This window comes from Malus sylvestris, chromosome 1 (genome assembly GCF_916048215.2).
Source record: "Malus sylvestris chromosome 1, drMalSylv7.2, whole genome shotgun sequence".
NCBI classification, from domain to species: Eukaryota; Viridiplantae; Streptophyta; class Magnoliopsida; order Rosales; family Rosaceae; genus Malus; species Malus sylvestris.
In genome coordinates, this window is record NC_062260.1 from 15,016,944 (window position 1) to 15,029,301 (window position 12,358).

Sequence of the window (12,358 nt, forward strand, 5' to 3'; positions counted from 1 at the left end):
GTGTACTTTTTTTAGTTTTATATCTATAAATTCATTGAATCCAACAACTAAGATCTAATATTATCAAATCCAACGATAAAAAAGGATGTAATGGTCCAAATTTAAATTCAACGGCTAAAGTAATTAAAAAACAGTTATTTTAGGTGTTTCATAATTTTTCATAGTGTTCTACGAGTTTTTTGGTGTTGGTTTAGAAATTTTTCAATATTTATCAGAATCTAAATATTTTTAGGTTAAAATGTTCATAAAATTAAATTAAGATAGTCTACATAATTTTTTTTTTAAGGTTACTTTAAGAAAAAAAATTATCCTAAATTCATTATTTAATACTCTCGGACTAAAAATTTATTGGAGGATAAAATAATTTTTATAGGTTAAAACTTAAATTTTAAAAATTTAACCCAAATGATCTAAAAGATTTTAGAAAGGGAGACAATCTTACTAATACTTACGCAAACTAGACGACCGAAGGTGGACAAATTTGGAATATAGGAGCCGATGCCGCGACTCGGGGAGAGGCTTGGTGAGCAAATGTCAGCAACGAAGGAAATAAAGTGAACCTGATGACCACACAACGCCACTTTATAATAAAATTTAGGGGTGCTCTCATTATATTGGAGGTGGTGATAAAAAACACGGTTTAAAATAAATAAAAAAATGAAGAAATTTTTTATTCCTCGGTTACGTCGAATCCTTATGAAAATGAATCTAGAACGAAATCGCGCTAAAGCTAGGGCGTCACCCGTAAGTGGCGTGTTGTGTGGTCCGAACACAGTGATAAGTGAGTAAGGGTCGCTGTTAGCCGACCCCACTTAATGGGAAAACACTTTGTTGTTGTTGTTGTTGTTGTTGTTGTTGCAATTTCAACCTATTTTCTCCACCGTTTGATCATCATACTAACATTCCAGTCAAAGCCATCGGACCAGCAGGAAACAATCGGAGGCTAAAGAAGCGCGTGCTCATCACATCGTTTTGTTTTGTTTTTTTTTTTTTTTTTGTCAAAGTCATCACATTGTTCTTTACTCTGCATTCTCTTTCATTAGTTGTGGAGATACGAAGCTCATACGGCTTGTCTTATTTCCCAAGCAAAGTAAACAAGCTCGCTTTTTATTTGAAGGAATTGAAGTGAGTGTTTGATCTTTGGAGACCAAATTGAAAGAAAAAGTTCATTGATTCATAAGTTTTGTTCTGTTTTTGTTTTCCTTTATTTTCTCAGCATCCAAACAGGGGTCTAGGGTTTATGTACAAATGTGTAGTCAGCATTGCTAAGTTTGAATTCATGCGTTATTACCTGAATTTCATTACGTTTTTGGGTTTTTACATTTTATTTTTATAATTGCTGTTAATGATTTGATTTTCAAATTTTCCACACAAATTTGCAGATTAAGAAGCCATGAACGAGTTATTGGTTTCAGTCGGGTCCTATCAAGCTTGTAGAGATCGAACAATGCCCTTATTATTATAGAATAGTTTGCTATACTAAGCTTTCGATAATGGCTGGAGTTAGGCTTTACATGTTGAAATCACTTCGCAAGTCTACCGGCTGCTCTTTGAACCCACAGTTTCAGTCGTATAGTTCTTACGGGAAATTTGTGAACTACACTGATCCGGGTCATATACGACCAGCATATTCTTTTATAAATCGGAGTTACCATTCGAAGGAAACACAATCTCATAAAACCTTTGCAAAGACTTATTCTAGAGCTTTGGATTCAGAACCATTTCTCAATAACCAATCTTACAGAACCAAACCCATTTCAGCATTTTCACCCTCATTATCGAGATCACAGATGAGGGGTGCTACTCCTTTGATTTTGATAAACCCAATTTTTAAGCAGCCGTTCGTACTCATCATCTTTCAGTGGCAATGCTGGGGAACCAGGAGTAGGAGTTCCAGCTGCTTCCAGTGGCAGTGAAGTGGATGTTGGTAATAGTGGCATTGTTGGAAGTGATTGGGTTGGCAAGTTTAAGGATGCTTGGCAGTGTGCAGTGGATGCAGCAACTTTTACTGGACAGAAGGCTAAAGAAACCTCCACTGAACAGTCTCCTTATATTCAGCAGTTGCTGGATTCAAATCCACATCTTAGAAATGTGGTTGTTCCTGTTGGTTGTACTTTGCAGGTACTATATATTTGCTTGGTTGGTGATGCCTAGGCTTTTCAGGAGATTTCACATGTACGGAAATCAAGGGCGCACTGCTTTGCTATCTGGAAGTCCATCTGAAGAGCAAGTTCCATACGAGAAAAGTTTTTTGGGTGCTTTGGAGGACCCAGTGCGATATCTGGTTACTTTCATGGCATTTTCACAAAGGGGTGTGCTATCCACACACCCATTTTTACTTCTTCCACACCCCTTGTTAATTTATGTTCTTTGATCTTCTTCAATTCATCCGATCCGACGGGCAAAAATTAAAAGGATGTAAGAGAAGTAAAAAAGAGTGTGTGGATATCACATCCCTTTCACAAATGTTAGTGATTCCAACTTCCACTATATGCTTCATAATCATATATTATTTTATTTGCATTTTTGTTTCTCAAGTGCTAAACGACTAAGACGACTTTGATTTGTAGTGGCATCATGGTAGCACCGACCACTATAACTGCTCAGTATCTTGCACCAGCATGGAGAGGTGCAGTTATCCTTTCATTTGTGTGGTTTCTACATCGGTGGAAGACAATTGTGTTCACTCATGCATTAGCGACTCAAAGTTTGCCTGGTCTTGATCGGGACAAGTTGCTAGCTATGGACTAGGGGTGGGTTCAAAAAACCGAAAACCGAAAAAAATCGAAAACCAAACCGGACCGAGGCCGAAAAAAATCGAACCGAAACTGTCAAACCGAACCGAACCGAATCTGGTCAGTTCGGTTTCGGTTTTTGAGGTTCGAAAACCGAACCAAACCGAACCGAACCGATATATATATATTTAATTATTGTTTTCAATATTATAAATATTTTAGTCATACAATCATAACAAAACAAAACCTGTTGCCAAGTTGGTTTCAGGGCAAATTTTCAAGTTGCAGCGCAAGGGTTCGAACCCTCATACCTCCAACATTTCAGAAATTTTTGTTAATTTTTTTGAGAAATCAACAAAACCCTTTTAAGTTAACCCTAGCAACACCTTTTATTCATTCCCCTCTTCTCTCTCTCAATCCCTTCCCTGCCTCCAGTGAAACCCTAACCCAGTAACCTTCTCGTAGCCGAGCCTCCTCTCTGTCTTTCTGAAACTCTCTGTCTCTCTTGGTCTTGAATCCCAGGCGACCCGCGACGGCGCAACGCTTCTCACTCTCAATCTCTCACACCTCGCCCTCGCCGTGAGCTTCTTCTTGCCGTTTCGAGCCCCAAAAATCAAACGCCGCGGCAAACAGGCGCTGAAAAATGGATGGGGGGAGTTCCGGCGCTGCTTCCGACGCTGCAATCGAAACCCTATGAACCAGAGGATGGTGCTTCGGCGACCTCGAACAAGTGAAGGCGATGGAGTCCCCGCCAGATGGGTCTCAGCAATGGTATGGTAAGTGTTCTTCAATTTTTCTTTACTCTTTTTCAGAGTATGTGAGATAGAATCTGTAAGTATTCATGTCTTCATTTTTTTCGTCTTTCCAGTTTGGAGTATTGGGCCTTTGAGATTCTGGTGTTCATGGCAGGAGTAATGCCAAAAGCTGAACAAAACACTTCCCTGATTGCAATCTGGTAAGCATTCGGCTAGCTCTAAACTTATAATTTTTCGCTCGACTCAAGTAGATTTTCCCTAATCTAATCATATCTTTAGTGTGAATACAGAAGCAATTGCATACATGATTACATATGGCCTCAGTGCTGCTGCAAGGTTGGTAGAACAATAAATTCCAAGTTTAACTAATCACTTCGAGTTTTTCGATTCTGCATTCTGTTTCGCACATTGAATCAAATAGTACCTTTTTGTTGTTTGTAGCACAAGGGTGTCAAATGAATTGGGAGCAGGCAATCCTGAGAAGGCCAAGAATGCAATGGCTGTGACCCTCAAGCTCTCTATACTTCTCGCGCTCATTGTTGATCTGGCTCTGGCATTTGGTCATATTTTATGATTGTGTTAGAGATGTTAAAATTTTAGATTTCAATTTTTATTCATTTAAAAAATAAAAAAAAACCGAAAAAAACCGAAACCGAACCGAAAAAAAAACCTAACCGAAAAAAACCGAAAAAAATTTGGGCCGAACCGAACCGAAATTTCGGTTTGGTTTCGATTTTGACAAAAAACCGAACCGATCAGAACCGAACCCAGCCCTACTATGGACAACATTTCATCCGTTGGTCTTTTTGTGATTGGGATAATGGCTTTAGCTGAGGCGTGTGGGGTGGCGGTGCAATCAATTATGACAGTTGGTGGCATAGGAGGTGAGGATTACCCTTTACTTGCATAGTCTTTTTATCTCTATTACATTCATGAAAGTTAGAAAAGTCGGCAAATAAAATTTTAAATTTGCTCTTCTCGTATACATGAGTTATAAATTATAATATGTAAAGATAGTATTGGTTTTAGATTACAATGAAGGATTTTATGTCATCTTCGTATTTGGATGCTCTTTTTATGATTTAACCACTATTTAGTTGATGTCGTTAAATAATAATCATAACAGTAATGTTATTCTTACCATATTAATATACTACATTAGTGTACCACATTATGTGGTATCTGATGTGACTGTCCACATCATATAAATTAATTATAATTTAATTTAAATTAAAAATAATTTAATAAACCAATACTAAAAAAAAATCTAAAATTAAATGGTGATTGTGGCATACTTCCTTCCCCGTTGCTTCTTCTCCCATTTCTTCTTCCACGCCATTTTTTTTATTTCAGCCCAGATTTTTTTTCAGCAGCCTCGCCATTAATGGAAGCTGACAAAGTAATGGAGCTATACGATTCTTTCTGGTCCGAGATCCGGATCTTCAAGAAACAACTGGTTTCATCGAACCCGTCAAATTTCGAAGAACAGCCAGATCATGAAATCGAAGAAAACCCAGAAAACCCAGGTGACTTTTCCTTATAACATTTGCAGGTGACTTTTCCTTATAACATTTGCAGGCATGCATTTGAGCAAAGCAGCATGGTGTTGCTGGTGAAGATATCAATTAATATGTAAGAAGTTGACAGCAGCAGCAGGCAGGTCATCTGGGCACACTGTATAATCTTCTACGAAGATTGGGTAGGTTCGGTTTGGTCTACCAGGACCATAATTGGTGCAGTGATGATATTCTTCTAAATCAAACCATAAATTGTGGAAATTTAAGACTAACTAATTCTTAATCATGGATTAGGACCCTCTAGAACCCACTGCATAATGATTAGTTAGGTGAAACGTATGATGAAGATATGTCTACCTATAAAATGTTTCATGCAACTCACTGAAAAATAATGGTAAATGTTTACCAATAATCCAAATAAGGGAGCGTCGATGAATCTTTGTCGTGTGAGAATTAGTTGAGATTGTGGTATCCACACTAACGTGAAAAATCTGGGCTAAAACAAAAAAATGGCGTGGAAGAAGAAACGGGAGAAGAAGCAACGGGGAAGGAAGGAAGGAAGGAATGAGAAGATTCCTCGTATGCCACAATCACCATTTAATTCCAGATTTTCTTTTATTATTGGTTTATTAAATGGTTTTTAATTTAAATTAAATTAAGATTAATTTAAATGATGTGGACAGCTACATCAGATGCCACGTAATATAGTACACTAATGTGATATATTAATGTGGTAAGAATAACATTAATGTAATCATAAACTGTGTAATATAAATACCTTGCCTTTTTCAGCGCTGCACTTAATGCAGGAGTTGCTACTGCTTTTGCTGCCAGAGACATCCTTGGAAATGTTCTGAGTGGTTTGTCTATGCAGTTTTCAAAGCCTTTTTCACTAGGAGATACAATAAAAGTATGTTACTACGTGTTTGTTGGTGCATTTAGGTACTCATTCCATTTGGTCTTCTCCACAGGCAAATTTTTTCTTAAAAGCATAGGTTTCTTGTGATTCTAGTAGTAGAACTGTGCCATGAGTATCATCGGTTCTCAAAACTTGAGTACCATAACAAGATTAAGGAGGTATTCAGGTTGCACGATCAATTACCATGTCAGCATGCCCAGAGTAGAGTTGCATATTTAAATTTTCATTTTTTGTTGACGTTGCAAAATTGTGTAATCTTTCCATGTATCAAGCATCTTTTAGAAGTCCCTTGGGTGGCTACATTGTACAGTGATCTCACCCCATCATTGAATGGAATAACACTTATTTCTGAATGGATCAAGATTTAATGTTCTTCAGATTGCAACTACTTTATGCTTATTTCTCTATAACATTCTTTACAAGTGTATAAATTATTAGCCAAACATAATCATAGATTTATTCATACAGTAATATGAACTGTCATTCATTGGATGGACATTATACCATCTGTGTGTGTTTGTTCTGACTCAATGATTTTTGGTATTTTGTGTGATATCTAATGTACTATCTGCTTCCTCTTTTTGGTATTTTGTTTCATCACTGCGTTAAAAATGTACTTATTGCAGGCTGGATCTATAGAAGGTCAAGCGGTGGAAATGGGACTTCTACTACTTGTTTACTGAATGCCGAGAAGTTCCCTGTCATAGTTCCTAATTCTCTCTTTTCTAGTCAGGTTGGTGCTTTTCTATTATTGGTATAACCCTTAGAGACGGGCACCTATTATGCTGTAAACCATCAATCATGCAAGTTGAAATGGCCCAAGTTCATCATACAAGTATCAGCCTGGGAATGGTTTGCGGCTTGATCTATCCAGCTAGACTTTTTTCTTTCTACAATATCTTAGATAGTTTCGTGTAAACTTGGTAGGTATTTGTAAACAAGTCACGTGCGCAATGGCGTGCCATCATCACCAAAATTCCCCTGTAAATTAACGATTTGGATTAGATTCCCCAGATATCAACTGACATAAAGAGCATGCTAAGGTCACATTCGAAGGTGTTCTTGGGAAATGAGGCCCCTTACTGTTTCCTGTCTCGATTAGAAAGTTCATTTGTAGAATTAACTCTTGGAAGTAACCCCAAATATATGGTAAGCCCTGTTCCTCCAATATTCTTATTACATTGATTGCTTCAGCATCTACTTCAATGTCTGTTTTGCGATTATAGAGCAAAGGAGAGCTACACTCTACCGATGAAGATATTATTGCGGTCGGCTCAGATAATTAAGGAGCACGGTGCTAAGCTAGGCGGCACCTACCAAGATATGACCTCTCAATAGTCTCGAAAATTATATTTTGGAACTCTGCATTTCGATACATCTCTTTCAAGATATATTTGTCTGCCACCATACATAGAAGAGTTTTCTTGAAAATATGTCGCTAAATCTCACACCTCACACTAGTTTCTCGTAATTTTGTTGAGTTGAGAAGAGAGCCGAAACTATGATCCATTGTCAAGTTTCCCCTAAAAGGGAGTAAAATTCAGACCTCTTTTGAGGATCCCCTCCGGATGCTCTTTAGGATCCTAGAGACGTTTATATCATATCCGTTAATCATATATTATATGGTCAGATTTTGTTAGATACTGTGTTTAATATTAAATAAAAATTTCAAAATAATTTTTGATCGTATGATATACGATAAATGAATAGGATGTGAGGATCATGGATTTCAATCCCTTTTTCTGTACCCTCTTGTCTGTTCCTAATATTTAGATCATATAATATGTCTAAATCTTTTGCATTAGATATCAGCAAAAATCCGCTAAAAGTTACTGATTAAACGAGCATAGAAAGGAGCAAGGTATTAAATATCGGTAATATCGGAAATATCGGTAATCCGAAATCACGGAAATATCGGGATAATATCGATATCGATAAAAATTACATGGAAACTACGGAAATTGTAAAAAAAACTTGGAAATTTTTATTGAAACTTTGCAGGATGTTTATTTAGTCAATTATCTATTAGTTTATCACAAAAAATTGAAAGGAAATGCATTGCATGATGGATTTAACATTATCAAGTTGATTATATAGCGAGCTGACAAACATTGTGAGTGTAGAAAATATGTAGTAATTAATAAAAGAAATTTAAACATACCGTAATCATTTATATATAATGAATTAATACAATATGTAGACAACAAAATCCTTTTATATAGTAAAAAATTTAAGTGTCGTTCGTAATGTATTAATACAAACAAGTTACAACGTTCATAATGTATTAATAAAAACAAGTCTACGCGTGATGTCACACCCCACTCCTAATTAAAAATAGTTTTTGGGTCTTAATTCTTGAGCCTAAGGACCCACGCGCCCTTTCTCCCGTACTCCCTCTCTCATCTCTCTTCCTTTCTCCCTTCACTCCCTCTTCTGCTCTTCGAAGCTCCCCGAGCTCTCTCTCCCTCAAGTCGCCCTCACCCTCTCCCTCTCTACCCGTGAGCAACATCCATACCCTCTCCCTCTCCGACGACACACGCAGACCACACAGACCACACACACACACGAAGACACGAAGCCCTCGCCGGAGCCACCGGCATCGATCCCCTCCATCAGATCCGACCTCCAGGGCTACACCGAACAGATCCAGGCCTCCGACGAGGACGATTTGTACAGCCGCCTCAAGAATCTGAAGCCGACGTTCTGCCTCCGGAAGCCCTCGTCGACGTTCTGCCTCCGGAAGCCGACTTCTCCTTGTTTCTTCTTCGGTTCTCCCCCCCCCCCATTTCTTCTTCGGCTGTCGTTGCGACGACGACGACGGAGGATCCTCGACGATATTATGGCTAATATCGCGATCGTGATATTATCGATATTAGCGATATTATCGCGATATTTGGCCGAAAACCACTCGGATACCACTTAGAATATCCATACCCTGAAAAACCGATAATATCGGCGATATTTCGCCGATATTATCGGCATTTTCTTCCATGGAAAGGAGAGAGTGTAGGAATCATTTCCTAAAAGAACAGAAAGAGGGAATCAAAAGTGCGTATAGAGGGGCAATTACCCCCATTTGAATTAGAATAATACCATAAGAACACGAGGGAATAAAAGGTAGGTATAGAGGGGCAATTAACCCCATTTGAATTAGAATATACCATAAGAACACGATTTTGTAAGAAAAGAAACACATGTCATAAAAAAAAGTTATAGTCACTTAATAATACGATCTAGTAGTATTTTTCTTTATTTTGTATGTGAGAAGTCTTATATTTGAGTCTCATCAAAGGTGAATTTGAACCATATTATTATGGTTCGTTCATTGTGAAGTTTAGCTCACTCTCCCACATCTTTAATGTAAATAGTATCGTTTGTTAAAAAACAAGAGGTTCTTTTAGGATTAGGATTCTCTCTCATTCTATTCTTATCCCCTTCCTTCTTCTCTTCTCACACTTTACTTTTTGTCTTATTGTCTCTATAAAAAAATCAATATAAGATGTTGACGTAGTTTAACCGTAACCGTTCAAATAAGAAGAAATGAAATGAGAGAGAGATTAGAAGGGTAGAGAATTCTTCTCTGTTGTTTTGCATCCAACTTCTAGCAAGTCCAAGAGACAGTCAACTTCACCTCTCAATCTGTGCACTCTCATGCTCAAGATTTTGTGGTTTTTATACCATATCACAAAGAGTTTATATGATTTATATTATTCTTGAATAATAGTAAGGGATGTTCAATAATCATTTCGTTTTTAGTTTTTTTTTTTTTTGGAAATCTTGTTTGGTAACTATTTTCAACTTTTCAATTTTAAAAAAAGTGAAAAGTGTAAACTATTTTATTGTGTTTCCAAAATTTGACCTTGAGTTTTTTTTTTTTCAATTTTCATTGTTTTTGAAAATTGAAAATTAAAAGTAGTTACTAAACAAGTTTTTAGTTTAAAAAAAAAATTCAAAACCAAAATGAAAAATTGAAGATGAAATGGTTATCAAACGGCCTATAAGAAAATCACATTTTTTTATTACATTGGTGTACCATTTAATATGATAATTGATGTGTACATGACACGCTAATAATAAATATATTTATACATCACTTGACACATTATATAGTCCACCAATATGCTTCAAATGTCCCTACCATTATGTTTTATTGTCTAACTAATTTTGGATAGAGCATTTTATAAATTTCTAAAGAAACAAAGAATTTTTTTCACTACAACCAAACTAAGCAGCAAATAAAATACGTTTTAGGTTTTTGTTTTTTTTTTGGTCCGTGAGTTCTCTTAATGCAAAATGTTTATATTACACGGTGACTTGGCTTTACTAATTTACATATAACATGAGAAAGTAATAGAGGGGGATAAAACTCAAGGAATAGTTGTTTTACTTTTTAAGTAATAACCAAACAAGACTTCAATTTTTAATTTTAAAAAATTCATAACAAAAATTCAAAACTAAAAACGAAAGCATTAACAAAACTGACACGAATTTGCTACCAAACAATTTAACACGCGTCGTGGTGAGGACACCATGCGTGATCACGTGGCCAACAGTACAGAATCGCATCTATTCCAATATATTCTCTAATTGCAAATTCCATCCCACAGAAAGAATACAATTAGGGAAAAAGATGACAGAAGTGTTGTGATGCTGCCATGGTCTGCCTTTTTTCCAACTTTCAATAGCTTTAGCAAAAGCAAAAGTTCATGTCTCCTTCATATCCACACCAAAAAACATCCAAAGACTCCCCAAAATCTTACCAGATTTACAACCCTGTGCAATTATTCCCCATTCCATTTCCACCGTTGGATCCCGGCTTATTGCCGGAAGGAGCAGAGGGCACGGTGGACCTCCCCTTTGAAAAAACTGACAACTTGAAGATTGCATACGACCTCCTGTAAAAACCCATCAACCAGTTCATTGCGGATCGATTGCCTGATTGGATCATAACCGACTTAGCTGCTCATTGGGTCGTAGAGACTGGCAAAGAGTACGGTGTTCCTCTTGTCTATTTTTCTGTTTTCTCTGCTGCTACAAGGGCCTTTGTTAGTTCAGCTCAAAACCTCTCGGGTGGTAATACAAATGATGTTCTGCCGTCGCCGAAAACCCTTACTTTGCCGCCGGATTTGGTTATTTTAAGTCAACGGTCGCGTTCCAAGGGCAGGAGGCTGGCTTTTATGGAGTGAATGATTCCGGGATTAGTGATGCCGAAAGGAGGGCCACGACTCTATCTTCTTGTCCAGTTCACGCCATTCGGAGTTGCGAGGAGTTTGAAGGAGAGTACTTGGTGTAAACTAAGAAGAAGAGAATCACAGATAGTAGTCTTAGAGAGAAGTCAGAGAAAGAGATTTATAGAGAGAGAAAGATATTTCTATTTCTTTTCTTTTTCACCAAGCTATTACACTATAAGAGTATATATACTACACCCTACTTACATTTGCATATTCTTAACAACTATAACTAACTCTCTTAATCTGTTTACAAGTGTCACAATCCTATGTGTACATTATCTCTAACATCCCCCCTCAAACTCATGCATGGGAGAAGAACCAAGCATGAGATTGGTACAATGAGTCCGAAAGAGAGGAGCACTAAGACCTTTGGTAAGGATATCGGCAAACTGCTCTCCGGAAGATACAAACTGCACAAGTAACTTCTTTTGAGCAATCCGTTCACGAACAAAATGAACATCAATTTCAATATGCTTGGTCCGTTGATGTTGAACGGGATTGAACGAAAGAGCAATGGCGGACAGGTTATCACAGAAAAGCACAGGAGCACAAGACAGAGGAATGTGGAGAAATGTAAGAAGTTGCTGAATCCAATCAAGTTCAGCAGCAGTGGAGGACATGGCTCGATATTCGGCTTCAGTTGACGAACGAGAAACTGTTTGTTGTTTCTTAGAAGACCACGAGATGGGATTGGAGCCCAAGAAAACAACGAACCCAATTGTAGAGCGCCTGTCATTCGGATCACCAGCCCAGTCGGCATCACTAAAAGCTTTGAGACCAACTTCACCAGCAGTATAAGTAATGCCAGAAGACAAGGTGCCTTTCAAATAACGCAGAATGCGTTTGACAGCAGTGAAGTGAGACACCATAGGGTTTTGCAGAAATTGAGATACTTGATGGACTGAGAATGCAATGTCAGGACGAGTGAAAGTGAGGTACTGCAGGGCACCAACGATACTCCTGTATGTACCAGGTTCTGAAAATGGAACTCCATCATCCTTCAGTAAACGATTATAAGGTAAGCATGGAGTGTCACAAGGTTTGCAATCACGCATTTCAGTCTTGTGTAACAAGTCTTGAATGTACTTGGTTTGTGATAAAAACATCCCAGTTGCTGTGCAGGATATTTGAATGCCCAAAAAATAATGAAGTGTGCCCAAATCCTTGATGTCAAACTCAGTAGTAAGGGACTGGATGACAT

The 12,358-nt window shown here is 37.5% G+C and overlaps 1 protein-coding gene and 1 pseudogene across 1 annotated transcript in view; both read left to right on the forward strand.

The window, feature by feature from the left end:
• LOC126618689 (uncharacterized) overlaps positions 1-12,358 on the forward strand; it is an 86,751-nt gene that overhangs the window by 61,922 nt on the left and 12,471 nt on the right. The window lies entirely within an intron of this gene.
• LOC126613853 (mechanosensitive ion channel protein 1, mitochondrial-like) lies at positions 1,494-7,264 on the forward strand (annotated as a pseudogene).